This window comes from Capricornis sumatraensis, chromosome 5 (genome assembly GCF_032405125.1).
Source record: "Capricornis sumatraensis isolate serow.1 chromosome 5, serow.2, whole genome shotgun sequence".
Classification (NCBI taxonomy): Eukaryota; Metazoa; Chordata; class Mammalia; order Artiodactyla; family Bovidae; genus Capricornis; species Capricornis sumatraensis.
Genome location: NC_091073.1, coordinates 117,534,787 through 117,550,287, shown reverse-complemented (window position 1 = coordinate 117,550,287; position 15,501 = coordinate 117,534,787). Strand labels below are relative to the sequence as shown.

General features: G+C 45.4%; 2 pseudogenes; one reads left to right on the top strand and one right to left on the bottom strand.

The window, feature by feature from the left end:
* Positions 1–3,996: 3,996 nt before the first annotated feature.
* LOC138079638 (GTPase IMAP family member 6-like) lies at positions 3,997–11,824 on the bottom strand (annotated as a pseudogene).
* Positions 11,825–14,601: 2,777 nt separating this feature from the next.
* Positions 14,602–14,837, top strand: LOC138079655 (ASNSD1 upstream open reading frame protein-like; annotated as a pseudogene).
* Positions 14,838–15,501: the final 664 nt, after the last annotated feature.

Here is a 15,501-nt window from a genome sequence, read left to right as displayed (position 1 = left end):
TTTTGTATACATTAGTTCTTTTAGTTTTTTCTTTAAACATTTGCAAGAAAACTTTGCATAACCAAGGTAATAATATTTTTCATCATCTCTCCAATTGAAATTCTTTTTTATTCGCCCAATAATCCAAGGTGTTTTATAGCTGGCCCAAGTTCCAAGTCCTGAGTCTGGTAAAAGCCATCCAGAGTGTTTTTTGTTGGCCATTCAATTCTGGCTTCCGTTACTAGTTTTGTCAAGTCTGTTTTTGATGGCTAAGAGGAAACCTTTTATCAAACCCTGTATATATTTACTGAAAAGATCTCTAACACCTTTTTTTTGTTTCTTTTTTCTTGATTTCACAGCACACTGCAATTACCATTTATGGTGAATGTTGTAAAACATCTTCCCGGCTCTTTTTCTCTCTCCTGTTCCAGTTTAGTACCTGCTTTGTCATCTCCATTCATTCTGCATCAATATCATGCCTTCATTTTGAAGCTTAAATTTTCTCCATGCTTACTTTTAACTAAAACTTAATCGGAATCTATTATAAGTAAAATAATCATCAGGATTTAAATTTAATAACCAACTAAATGTAGCTCTGTATCACTGTAACCCATGTTGTCTACACAAAGTGTTCATAAAAGTACCACAACACTCATTAGGAAGATTGTTCAAAGGGAAACAATCTTCAGACATCGACTAAATTGGTGATGATGTACTTATTATGTTCTGACACTAGAAATGGTAAATGTGCCCAAGGTTTACATTGCAATACAACAATGATATGTGATACAACAGTTAGAGTGAAGTGTATTTCTGCCCAAACAACAGAACTGTGTTGAATAGTAAAAAATTTTACGGTGCTTCAGTGTTTAAAACAAATTATCATGAAATAAAAGTTCAGTTTCCCAGGTATAGCTATATTTCAAATACCCAGTAACCACATATGGCTAGTGTCTACCATACTGGATACTGCAATTTCTAGAAAATACTCGAATATTTGGAAATTAAATACATTCTCCTTAATAATCCATGAATGATAAAAGATATCACAAAGAATTTGCAAAATATCATAAACTGAGTGGTAGTTAAAAGAGAACACACAAAGCATTATGAGATGCAGATAAACATGTGTAGAGGGAAGTTTTAAAACTTCCTACCTTCGTGTTAGAAAATAAGAACTTTTAATAGTTTACAGGATATTGTCCATAGCATGTTGTAGAGACTCGGGATATTATTATGCTCTTCGGAAGGATCCTGGGTTTGCTCCAGCAGGCACTTAAATTACTGACGATGCCTTTGTGTCAAGTTCCCCATAGCCTCTCCCTGTAGTTGGTCACTCTCAGTGTCTTCCAATAGTTGTTTAAAAACTCATTATTTTGAATTTTCTACAGAGCATATGAAAGTTATTACAGGAGAATTCAGAGCTGGAAAACTTCCCTGAGATTTTTAGCCACTGCTTTGACCCACCAAGAAGGAAGCAGCCCATGGACTCAATGGTCACTTCGGACTGTCCAGATCTCTCTCTTTCATGCTTTGCTCCAGTGTAGGGTTTTTTTGTTTTTTTTTGAGAATAATGAATTCCAAAGGTCACTATTTTCACAGCTTTGGCCAAGACAACCTCCTCTTCTCTCCCTACCCATGACCTCATCCTCAGCACCTCTTTCTGGTACACAGACCATGGGATTTCCAGAATAAATGGACCATGCCTTCCTTGTTCTTTGATGCTCAGGGAGTGATGGTGTGAAGCAACAGCTCCCCTTCCTTCTGAAATGTTGTGGGAGGGATTTTCCTTGATTTTTAGTAATAAAGAAGAGAAAACCCCATATTCTGTAAAATTTTAAGCAATTCCTTTAGAATTTTTAATGAATGACATGTTTTGAGTGACTTGCCATTTGCCATTTAGTGACTTGACATTTTATGAGTGACAGTGCCTGTCATTTGGTCAATACTTGTATTTTTTAGGATGAGATCCATTAAGCCAACAGGGTTAAAATGAAAGTACCTAAGTTAAAGATATTTATCTTCTTATCTTAAAAGAAATGCAAATGACTTTAGCTGTTAGTTTAGTGGCTATGAAGTAATGGGGCTATTCACTTAGAAACAAAATGACTTTATTTCACTTATCCTTGAAGAATTTACAGATTCTCCCAGTTTGTTTCTTTTTTAATGTTTCAGATATTTAATGTGACTTTAAATTTTTTCTTTTTTTATTGTGTAAATTTAAGGTGTGCTGAGTGTTACTTTGGTAGACTGGTGTATCATAGTTGGTTATCATTTTAACAATTTTTAGCACATCACATACTTATACTAAAATATTATTGTCTACATTCAATCTACTGCACTATAGACCTCTGTGGCTTTTTAGTACTTGTGACAAGTTTGTGCCTGGAACACCATCAATCTTATCCCCTGTGCCTCCACTTCTTGGTAACCACCATTCTCTTCCTTTTTTGAACAGGTTTGACTTTTTAGATTCCACATATTACACAGTACTTGTCCTTCTTTGTCTAACTTATCTTGCTTCCAATTCTCCCAAATTCAATACATAAACATAGGACAACTCTAACTGGAATAACAACAATGTTCTTTTTATAAAATTCAACAAGTAATTTTAATTTTCACACAGAAAAAGAAATGCCTGAAAATAACAAAAGAAATAAAAAACTGGTGAGTGGGGAGGAAATCTGGGGTGGGGAAGGAGAGTTCACATTACAATCAAAGCCACAGGAATCAAGTCAATATTTTATTCATATAAGAGTTGAGAAGATGGAAGACAAGAAGAGAGGCAAAAATTCTCACAGAAATCATAGGGAATATGAAAATTCACCATAGGATAACTGCTGTTTCAGTTCAGCAGGAGATGATCACCTACTTAGTAAATGGTCTGGCACAAAGGCAATCTTAAGCATACTCTAATGTGTCTCTGTTCTGACTCCAGACCCTTTTAGCTAAAGACCTGCTCCAGCTTTCTCAGGGGTCCTCTGGGTGAGCATATGACACCCCGAGTTGCAGGACTCTCCGAGACCTGTAGGCTGCTCCTGAGGATGTTCACATGGTCTCCTGCTTCTTTCTTTGCAACTTCCCTTTCTTCCTTCCTCCCTCCCTCCACTCTACACCCCCAAACACCTGGCTGGGGAACCTGCTTACACACCCAAACACCCCTCACTTTCTCCCCTCTCTCAGTGGGAGAAGGGACTGGGCTGCAGGTCAGGCAGAGGCAGGGCTGGAAGTCTCCTCTGCTCTCCATGCAGAAGGGTGGGCATCACGAGGGGTGGTGACAGGTGTGTGACCTCCCTTGTCCAAGCCTCCCTGGGAAGAGCTCCTCCGCTATCCAAGTCCACTTGGACCTCCGGGGGTCGTGTGTCCTGCAGCCAAGTCTATGCCCCATTTCCTGAGCAGACCTGGCCCCTGGATACGCCTGCCCTGCTCCGTTCCTTCCCATGGGGCCCCTTTGCTGCCGGTGATGGCCTCTTTCAAGAGCGAATCAAGAGCAGCTCCTTGTGGCCCTCCCCCGTTTCTAGTTGCCCTCTCCTCCCCAGCCCAGAGCCTGGCCTGCCCCACTGGCACAGGGCTTTAAAAGCCATCGTGCCTGCCCTCTTAAGGGGCAAGGACACAGCCCAAGAAATGCAGAGTTGCCTGGTCCACGTTCCACGCTGACCTGCTGCATCAAGTTTTAAGCCGAGACTCCAGTGGCCCGGATGCTGCCGGGTTCCACGGCAGAAGGGAGCACAGGCCCACATCAGGAGGCTTGGCTTCTCTCAGAGTTCTGTTGCAGAGAGGGAACGCCAGCGACACGCGAGGAATGGCTGGGGGCGCAGAGCAGGAGGGCCCCTGTGTTCTGGACGGTGTGATGAAGGACCTGAGAACTCAGGAGCCCACCCACCTCCTCTTGCCTGACCAGAGGCTGCCCTGGAGACAGGAGGGGACAGGGACCCTGGGATGGAGCAGCCAAGTGAGGAGTCTGGGAGCCAGACTCTGGCCAAGGGAGGCAGGCAGGAAGCCACGGAGGCCTGTGCCTCAGATGGGCGCACTGGGCGGGAGCTGGCGTCCAGTTTGCTCGGGCTCCTTCAGGATGCAGCAAAGGCCCCGCAGCCAGGCCTGGTCCCTGCGCCCCTCATTGGCGCCAGGCAGCCAGAGGCCCCAGCTCTCACAGGGCGTGGCGCGGGGCTGGGGGGTGGCCCGGGGGCTGTAGGTGCGGCCCTCGTGCTCCCACAGGACCCCTTCGACGTGCCGCATGAGCTCCCTCAGCTGGGCCTCCTGCTCGGCTCCGTGCCCCTTGTTGTTGAAGCCGCAGTGTCGCCTTGAGCAGACCACATCCAGCTCGGCCAGCCCCCGGTTGTCTGTCTCCTGCAGGTATGTCTCCAGAGAGCTGCCGTCCAGGTCCTCGTTCCGCGTGAACACCAGGACTGTGTGGCCCAGGCCGCCGGCCCCAGCACACCTCCTTGAGGCTCCTGGCCACCAGCTGGTTCTCCTCGGTGAAGCGGCCGAGCTGTGTCACCAGGAGCACCGCGTGTGGCCATGGCGGGGAGTGGGCGCCGGCCTCACTGCCGACTCGAGTGGTCCCCCGGGACGCCGCCCAGCGGGACAGGGTGTCGGGGGTGTCGATGACCTGCCGCTCCCTCCCCTCCTAAGCGCAGCGCTCCTGCTGGAAGGCCTGGGTCGCCGGGCGAGCACTGAGCTTGCACTCCAGCACTCTCCTCCAGAGGATGCTGTTTCCCGTGGTGCTTTTCCCGCTCCCGGATTTTCCCACCAGGATGAACCTCAGCGTCTGCGGGGTCCCTTCATCCCCCCGCAGCCCTGGAAGCATCAAGAGAAGGTGGGGGGCCGCGGTTAGAGCCCATCCCCCACTTTAGCCTCCCTGGGGCCAGATGGTCCAGGTGTGGGCAGGACAAAGGAAGCCCAGCGTCTGCATCCGAGATATGCCCTAGGTTCACATGCTTTCCTTCCTTTTCTTTTTTCTGAATTTTTTTTTGGAAATAAGATAGAAAACACATAACATAAAATGTACTGTTTGCACCATATTTAGGTGTAGCCTTCGGTACTTTCGCATTGCTGGGCAGTTGTCACTTGAGCATCTCAAGAACTTTCCATCTTCCCAAATGACACCCTGTCCCCATTAAACACTAACTCCCCATTCTTCCTCCCCACCACCTGACATCCACTGCTCTTTCTGTCTCCATGGAAGGAGAAAGTTTGACTGTCTAAGGACCTCACATTACTGGGATCAGGCAATTTTTTCCCTGCTGTGTCTGGCTTATTCACTTTGCATAATGTGTTCAAGTTTCATCCATGTTGGAGCAAGTGTCAAAATTGCCTTCCTTTTTAAGCCTGAATAATATTCCACTGTAGGTGTAGGTGTATATATGAATGTAGGTATATATATGAATCCATATTCAGATGTATATGGAGTTGGGGGGTTGTTTCCACTTTTTGCTATTGTGAATAGTGCTGCCATGCACCTCAGTGAACATATATTCACCATCTGTTTCAACTCTATGGGGTATGTTCCCCAGAAGTGGAATTGTGGGATCATATGGCAGATCGCCACATTTTATGCTTCTGTTTTGAAGCTTCTTCTTGGGCCACCTATTCCCACCAGGTGGGATCATTCCCTCATGAACTGGGAGCCTGAGCTTCCTCAAGCACCTCTGGTTGAAGACCCTCTCCAGGAAGATGGTGAAGTTGGAAGCAGACAGCCTCTGTGCCTGTCCTTTCCCTGCCATGATGGAACACACCACATTACCTTCACTTTTCCCAACAAGGAGTGTTGTGAGGATGGGGTCCTTTCAGCCAGACCCCTAGCTCCACAGCACTGCTCACACTCAGGTCACAGTCCTAAGCTCCACCGGTGAAGCTTGGGCTGGAAACCCTCACCCAGGAGAATATCAGAACCATCAGGTGCAAGTAGGTGTTTCATGCCCATCTAATACTGAGGACCCTGAGAGGGTAACAGGCAGGAAGGCCAGGGGTCTCCAAACGGAGGAAATAGCCTGCAAGTGTCAGACATTTTTCTCTCTCTTAAGCGGCAGGAGGAAACAAACTAGCGATATTTTTTCCTTCTCTATACAAATTTAAAAGGAGGTTTCTCTTAAAATACTGTGTTACCATAATGACACCTCCTTTCACCTAAAGTTAACTATTCTCAAACCTAGAGATAACCAATGCCTTTTTCTTACGGAAATGTTTTTCTTAAGCTATGCTAATGTACTATGCATTTACCCCAAACTCTGTCTTCAAGTTGGTTCCGCCTTTTGGCTCAGAACCTAATTGACAAACCAGTATGTTATGCTCAGATATTGTTCCTTGAATCTATGTAAATGAAACTATTTGTATGGTGATCTGCCCCTCTTCAAGATTCAAATTAATAATTTTTGGCCCAGGATGAACCATTTAGTGCCAAGATTATCCCAAAATGCATCTTATAGGTGAGGGGCCTGGTGCCATTCTGTGTTTTAAGACATTCAAATCAGATTGATTATATTCTTTGCAGCCAAAGATGGAGAAGCTCTATACAGTCAACAAAAACAAGACCAGGAGGTGACTGTGGCTCAGATCATGAACTCCTTATTGCCAAATGCAGACTGAAATTGAAGAAAGTAGGGAAAACTTCTAGACCATTCAGGTATGATAAAATCAAATCCCTTATGATTACACAGTGGAAGTGAGAAATAGATTTAAGGGCCTAGATCTGATAGATAGAGTGCCTGATGAACTATGGAATGAGGTTCGTGACACTGTACAGGAGACGGGGATCAAGACCATGCCCATGGAAAAGAAATGGAAAAAAACAAAATGGCTGCCTAGGGAGGCCTTACAAATAGCTGTGAAAAGGAGAGAAGTGAAAAGCAAAGGATAAAAGGAAAGATATAAGCATCTGAATGCAGAGTTCCAAAAGAATAGCAAGAAGAGATAAGAAAGCCTTCCTCAGTGATCAGTGCAAAGAAATAGAGGAAAACAACAGAATGGGAAAGACTAGAGATCTCTTCAAGAAAATGAGAGATACCAAGGGAACATTTCATGCAAATATGGGCTCGATAAAGGACAGAAATGGTATGGACCTAACAGAAGCAGAAGATATTAAGAAGAGGTGGCAAGAATACACAGAAGAACTATACAAAAAAGATCTTCATGACCCAGATAATCACGATGGTGTGATCACTCACCTAGAGCCAGACATCCTGGAATGTGAAGTCAAGTGGGCCTTAGAAATCATCACTATGAACAAAGCTAGTGGAGGTGATGAAATTCCCATTAGCTATTTCAAATCCTGAAAGATGATGCTGTGAAAGGGCTGCACTCAATATGCCAGCAAATTTGGAAAACTCAGCAGTGGCCACAGGACTGGAAAAGGTCAGTTTTCATTCCAGTTCCAAAGAAAGGCAATGCCAAAGAATGCTCAAACTACCGCACAATTGCACTCATCTCACATGCTAGTAAAGTTATGCTCAAAATTCTCCAAGCCAATCTTCAGCAATACATGAACCGTGAACTCCCTGATGTTCAAGCTGGTTTTAGAAAAAGGCAGAGGAACCAGAGATTAAATTGCCAACATCTGCTGGATCATGGAAAAAGCAAGAGAGTTCCAGAAAAACATCTATTTGTGCTTTATTGACTATGCCAAAGCCTTTGACTGTGTGGATCACAATAAACTGGAAAATTCTGAAAGAGGTGGGAGTACAAGACCACCTGACCTGCCTCTTGAGAAACCTATGTGCAGGTCAAGAAGCAACAGTTAGAACTGGACATGGAACAACAGACTGATTCCAAATAGGAAAAGGAATAGGTCAAGGCTGTATATTGTCACCCTGCTTATTTAACTTCTATGCAGAGTATATCATGAGAAACACTGGACTGGAAGAAATACAAGCTGGAATCAAGCTTGTTGAGAGAAATATCAATAACCTCAGATATGCAGATGACACCACCTTTATGGCAGAAAGTGAAGAGGAACTAAAAAGCCTCTTGATGAAAATGAAAGAGGAGAGTGAACAAGTTGGCTTAAAGCTCAACATTCAGAAAACGAAGATCATGGCATCCGGTCCCATCCCTTCATGGGAAATAGATGGGGAAACAGTGGAAACAGTTATTTTTTGGGGCTCCAAAATCACTGCAGATGGTAATTGCAGCCATGAAATTAAAAGACACTTACTCCTTGGAAGAAAATTTATGACCAACCTAGATAGCATATTCAAAAGCACAGACATTACTTTGCCGACTAAGGTCCGTCTAATCAAGGCTGTAGTTTTTCCAGTGGTCATGTATGGATGTGAGAGTTGGACTGTGAAGAAGGCTGAGCACTGAAGAATTGATGTTTTGAACTGTGGTGTTGGAGAAGACTCTTGAGAGTCTCTTGGACTGCAAGGAGATCCAACCAGTCCATTCTGAAGGAGATCAGCCCTGGGTGTTCTTTGGAAGGAATGATGCTAAAGCTGAAGCTCCAGTACTTTGGCCACCTCATGAGAAGAGTTGACTGATTGGAAAAGACTCTGATGATGGGAGGGATTGGGGGCAGGAGGAGAAGGGGACGACAGAGGATGAGATGGCTGGATGGCATCACTGGCTCAATGGGCATGAGTCTGAGTGAACTCAGGGAGTTGGTGGTGGACAGGCAGGCCTGGCATGCTGCGACTCATGGGCTCACAAAGAGTCGGACACGACTGTGCGACTGAACTAAAATGAACTGAACTGAAGTTTCTTTCATGAACAGACTGCTAGTGACTAAATAACACCTAGCTGAAGACTAGCAGGGGGTACTCTTTCTACCTCCCTCTGATCCCTATATCAGAAGCTTTCTCTATCTCCTTTATACTTTAATAAAACTTTATTACACAAAAGCTCTGAGTGATCAAGTCTCGTCTCTGGCCCCGGATTGAATTCTTCTCCTCCAGGGGCCAAGAATCTTGGCGTCTTTGCGTGATTCAACAACAACCTTTCCATCCCACGTCCAGATTTTAGAAATGACTGAGGCTGGAGGGCACAAAGGGAATTCCCTTCTCCTGGCCTTGCAGGTCCCAGGACCCACAGCACATAGAGAAGCATCAAACCCTAACTGATTCCCAGTCTGTTCCCAGGGAAGACACTGCTGTGTCTCAGTGCAGAGCCCTCAGCCTCTTGAGGTCAGGACTGGCACAGTCTTCTTCCAGCTCTCCCCAGCAGGGATATGTTTCTTCTGCCTTTCTGCCTTGGTGGGCTGACCCACCCACCAACTCCGACTGGAAGATATGGGCTCCCCCTAGCTTCTGCAGGTGACCTGAGTGAATGACTGGGAGTTCCACAGAAGCAGGGAAGGGCAAGCTCCATCTGTACTCTCAGATGCAAAGCTTGAGGAAGACAGTGGTATCCTGTCTGGGCAGGCTTGGAGACACTCATGCCATGCCTTTGGACTTAAAATCCAAATACATTGAGCATGGAAGAGGAATTTTAAAGTAATACTTAACCCCAATTGCTGCAAAAAGGGTAAATCAGGTGTGAACACTGAGACTGTCACTTTCCTGTGCAGCTTAATATTATGGGTTTTCCCCAATGGCTCAGGCCACTGAAGTTCTTCTAATAAAAACATAGGTGCATGGAACTGCATAATAAATTGCCAATCAATTCCTTCGTCCAGGAAAGTGATGGATTTCCAGCATTCTGAAATTCCTAAGTTCTGTCTCTCCAGGTTAGATGTCAAGTTGAGCCCATGAAAGTGAAGCCCCTAACTCTGATGAAACAGCTTTTGGGGGGAGGGAGCCCCTTGGGAAGACAGAGCCCAGACCTGTGGGCCCTTGATTGCATCCTATGTGTTCACTAGTGCTTTGCAGCCCCCGTGGTCCTGAGAGTCTCATAGCAGAGCCAGTGCGACACCCACCAGGGGCCGGGGGCGAGTCGTCTGTCACACCCACGAACACATCCTTCCTGACACTCAGTGAAGGGGCAGTGACTGTGGTCTGTCACCCCCTTTGACCCATGGCACCATCAGGGGCCCTCTCCTTCTGTCTGGCTGCAGTGAAGGGTTGCTCAACCCAAATGCCCAGTGATGGCCACTCCGGTGGGCAAATCTCTGACAGGGGGGACTCCCGCTGCCCCTCCCAGCACGTCACCTGCCCCTCAGGCCCTACCCGCCCCCCTCAAGTTCATGTCTGCTAGAAAGTTGTTTTACCTCCTGACCCGTCTGGAGAAGGATCCTGAGATGCACCTTCTTCAGGTTCCTCCAGGAAAAGGATTTCGAATTCTTCTTCCTCCATCTAGAAAAAAACCATAATGTGTCTTACTGATGTTTCCTCTGAGCTTTCAGGGGCTCCTGACTTTTGCCTTTCTCTTGCCCATGGAAGCTGTTTGCATTGGTTCGTTGGCATGGGACTGGGTGAGGGGATGTCTGAGATACCCTCTATCTCCTTTAAGGACCCTGTTTCCGCCTTCCTTCCCCTGCACTTGTTCTCCACTTGGGGAGCAGGGGGATTCTGTGATGGGGAGAAATGACCAGAGACGTGTCATGACAGACACTGTCCTGGAAGCAGTGGCCAGTGTGCCGGGTGACATGAGCAGGACATTGCTGGAGAGGCTGGTGAGGGGCTCATGGGGTCAGAACAATCTGTGGGGTGAGCCTGGGAGTGAGGGCCACAGAGGCCGAGCGCTGGGCGGTGAGGAGGGCGGCAGACAAGCACAGGCTTCCTCTCCCTGTGGGGTCCATTCCTGCCAGGAGCCTCGGGTCCTAGGCACTCAGCTCCAGGCCACCGACTCAGGTGGTCGTGCTGCCGGGGCCTCTGTGTCCCTGGAGATGTGGATGCTGAGCCCAAACTACATATTCTTGAGATCTTGTCCCCCTGGAAGTTTCCAGGATATTTTACGATGTTTTCTAGAGCAATTCCCAGTCCTCTTTGCCAAGGAGGGCATTGTCGCCCACCAGGAACTCCTGTCATCCACTCTCAAGCCAAGAGAGCTGTCTGCCCAGCCCCGGCTGCCTCACCCCAGACCCTGTCCGATGGGGCATCACCACACGTGGGCCACGTGCCAGTGTTTGTCTCCAACATGGAGCAGATCTGTCACCTTGTGAGGTTTCTCAGGAGAAAAGTGAGACTCACAGAGTGTCCTGCCCAAGGTTAAGCGGGGAGTGCCAGGCAGAGCCCAAAGGCTGCAAGGTCCCCCTGATTCCCCTGGCTCCTCCCATTGCTCCTGAAACAGGCACACACACAGACACTCTCACAAACACACACTCACAAACATACAAGCAAAAGATACACACAAACACAGCACATACACTACTTACACACATACACATACAAAAGTACAAACATAACACACACATACGACACACATGAACACACATTTACTCACAAACATATGAACATACATACACAGCACACAAACACAAACATAAGACACAGAGACCACTCACACACACCTATTCACAACAACCCATACATAGAAACACAACACACACCATTCATGCATATGCTTACAAACATACAAACACATGTATAAACATACATACAACACAAACATAACACACAGAAAACACACATATATTCATCTATACACAAATAGACACAAACAACACTCACATACACACAAACATAACACACACACATATTCATACACATATACAAACAAACATACTATGCACAGCATCCCCACAACACATTGTCAAGCATAATACACACACACACATACTCACACACAGGCATGGTCACCATGGCCTTGGACTTACTGCCCTGCTATCTGTGGGGCAGGAGGAATGCCCATGTCTTGCATCTCCTGGGGCCGTGTGCTCTCCTAAACTCTCTGTTTCTCCTTTGAGAGCTAACACACTGTAGGCTGAATGGAGATCAGTGACAGTTCCCCAGACATACACACACATAGAGGACATGGCGGATATTTTTTTCAGTAATACATGGTCCAGAAGCTCAGCTCAAGAACTGCCCTTGAGAGTGCAACCATCAGCCATGAGAAGAGGGAAGAGGAAGTGGGGAAGCCCCCCAGCAAGGTCCCCCAGGCAGAATGCTCTGCAGGCTGCACTTGTCTGCAGCCTTGGTGGCAACTCCCTCCAGTGTTTTCACCTGGAAAACCCCATGGACAGAGGAGCCTGGCAGGCTGCAGTCCATGGGGTCACAGAGAGTGGGACATGACTGAGTGACTTCACTGGTAACATCAACAGGGCAAACAGGAACACGAATGTTGTTATAACTTTTATCCTGAATTAGGACAAGTGGAACTCAGAGGCTTAAACCAAAGCAGCAGATCTTTCAGAAAACGTGCTGCCAGCAGAGTACTTTTTTCCTGATTTCCTCCCTTTTTGAGAATTCTCCTTCCTGCAGACGTCCTCTGTCTTCTCCATCATGATGCATACTCCCTGACTCTCTTCCTCCCCCAGCTCCTCCTTCAGCTGCTCCATTGGCTCCAGGGTCACCAGTTTGCTGACCCTAGATCTTGAGACTCGTCACCTCCATAGTCCCATGAGCCTCACTGGTCAATGCTTTACAATAAGTGTCTCTCTATGCTTGGGTATATCCACACACATTCTGTGCCTGAACATTCCAAGATCTGTGTCACATCAGAGTCTGGGTCTAAGGTTTGCTTTCTGTGTTTTCCCCTGCCTTTAGCACATCCTGTAATGTTGCTGAAAGTCGGACATGATAATATCAGATACGAGGAATTAAGGTGAATAGGCCTGCGGTGTGAGATTTTATGTTGACCTGGCTGGGAGCTGGGCTGTGTTTAACGTTTGCTGGAGCTTCATTCTCCTCTGGTGCCCTTGTTTGTCTCCCCAGTTGTCTGTGGGTTTCCCTAAAACCCCTTCTTAAATAGAACTTGTATCTTGCTGTTCACTCCTCTTTATTCACTGTTTTCATCCTGTGTCCTGTGATGTGGGGAGGAGCGAGGAGGGAAGCATTACTTAGGGACTGAGTCTTACTCTCTCAGTGGGTCTGTGTTCCTGGGCTGTGGGTGTCACAGTGTTTTGTTTTGTTTTGCTTTTCCTCCTCTTTTCCCCTTTAAGTGTTACTGGCCATGTGTGGTCACTTCTGACTTTTTCCACCTTATTTTATCCTAAGATTTTCTTTTCTTTGATGCTCTGGCCTTCAAGAACATCTTTGGTTACTTGAATGCTTCATTCCCACCTTTATTCTCTGGAACTGCTGCAAAGAGCTGGTACTAATAGATTTTTCAGGGAGTGTATTCTATTAATAAAAATATTTCAGTAAAGATTTTGGAGGTGTAGTGGTGTTTTGGAGGATTCAAATGTTCACTATTAACACTATTCCAAACTTTCTTTTAGAGGAAATATATACTGAAACCATAAAAGACAAAGAAGCTGCATGTATAGAGATGTAAAGAAGGATGTGAAATTATCATTATTTGTAGATGCTTTGTGGTCACGTATGGATGTGAGAGTTGGACTGTGAAGAAAGGTGAATGCCAAAGAATTGATGCTTTGAACTGCGGTGTTGGAGAAGACTCTTGAGAGTCCCTTGGACTGCAAGGAGATCCAAACAGTCCATTCTGAAGGAGATCAGCCCTGGGATTTCTTAGGAAGGAATGATGCTAAAGCTGAAACTCCAGTACTTTGACCACCTCATGCGAAGAGTTGACTCATTGGAAAAGACCCTGATGATGGGAGGGATTGGGGGCAGGAGGAGAAGGGGATGACAGAGGATGAGATGGCTGGATGGCACCACTGACTTGATGGATGTGAGTCTGAGTGAACTCCGGGAGTTGGTGATGGACAGGGAGGCCTGGCATGCTGTGCTGATTGTATATCTGGGAAAAATCAAGAGAATAAACTAATAAACTATGCAAACAATAGAATTTAGTAAACTAATGGATGCAAAATTTTATAAAAATCATAAAAAGTGTCTTACAAACAGTAGCCAAGTACACATAACTTGTGATTTTTAATCATGTAAGAATCAAATTGCCAGTCTATGTCTGACGCAGGATACAGGATGCTTGGGGCTGGTGCATGGGGATGACCCAGAGAGATGTTATGGGGAAGGAGGTGGGAGGGGGGCTCATGTTTGGGAATGCATGTAAGAAATAAAGATTTTAAAATTAAAAAAAATTAAAAAAAAAAAACAACTGCAATACAAAATAAAATTAAAAGCCCAAGAATAATTTTAAAATTGTGTTAAAAATATAATAGAGAAAACACTGAGAAACTTCTGAGACTATGAAGCAAACTGAACTCTTCCATGTTTAGTGAAAATATACATTAACTAGAGAACTTTCAAATGTTCAAACTGGATTTAGAAAAGGCAGCGGAACCAGAGATCAAATTGCCAACATCTGTTGTATCACAGAAAAAGCAAGAGAATTCCAGAAAAACATCTACTTCTGCTTCATTGACTATGCTAAAGCCTTTGATTGTTGTGTGGATTACAACAAACTATGGGAAATTCTTAAAGAGATGGGGATACCAGACCACCTTACCTGCTACCTAAGAAATTAGTATGCAGGTCAAGAAGCAACAGTTAGAACCGGACATGAAACAACAGATTGGTTCCAAATTGGGAAAGGAGTATGTCAAGGCTGTATATTGTCACCTTGTTTATATAACTTATTTTCAGAGTACATCATGTGAAATGCCAGGCTGGAGGTAGCACAAGCTGGAATCAAGATTGCTGGGAAAGTATTTGGTTCTCCCCAGAGATGCCCAGCCGGGGTGAGCGACCTGAGGACCTCACTGGGCTGGCCCCTGCTGAGAGCTCAACCTTGCACAAGGAAGAGTTAAACAAAGATTAAAGAACAAAAAGTCGTTGTGGATGAACTTTCTAACCTGAAGAAGAACAGGAAAGTATATAGGCAGCAACAGAACAGCAACATATTCTTTCTTGTAGGCTGATCAGAAATGCTGTTTGAAAGCAAAAATATATTCAATGAGCTAAGGAAAGAATATCAAGAAATAGAAAACTCAGAGAAGACCAAAATCAAGAAATAGCCAACTTGATTTTACATGGCAGTGTGTGGCATTTGTTGTGCAGTAAGATTTTCTGTTGTCAGTTCAGTCAGTTCAGTCGCAAAGAGTCAGACACGACTGAGCGACTGAACTGAACTGAACTGAATATCACACTTAATCCAGCCCTTGGATACAGTCCTGGATGATAGCATTGGCTGTGCAGTTTCATTTGCTTCCAGAGGAGCTGGCTGGTTAGTGACCCAAGATGGAGCAAAACATCAGAGCAGTGCAAAGGTAGTTCTTACTGGAACTGATGCTGATGAGCAGCTTGCATGTTATTCTTGTCATTGTGCCCACTTCCTGACACATGGGCTGGAAGGACTGAATAAGGAAATTGAAATGGAACTGGGTCAAATTTCTTCTAGAAATCTTGGTCATGATGATAGAGGTATTAGTGATCATGGAAAAGAAGCAAGATTTCCTTTCCTGGATGAAAATGTTGTCTCCTTTCTAAATTCCCTACCAGTCTGGGAAAAGACAAACTTGACTTCACCCTGTGGAATTGGTGAAAAATTAATTTTGCATCTTGCAGTAGTGGAACTTGGTCGAAAACAGCCTCTCTTCTTCTGCCAAAGTGGGCCATGCAATTTGGA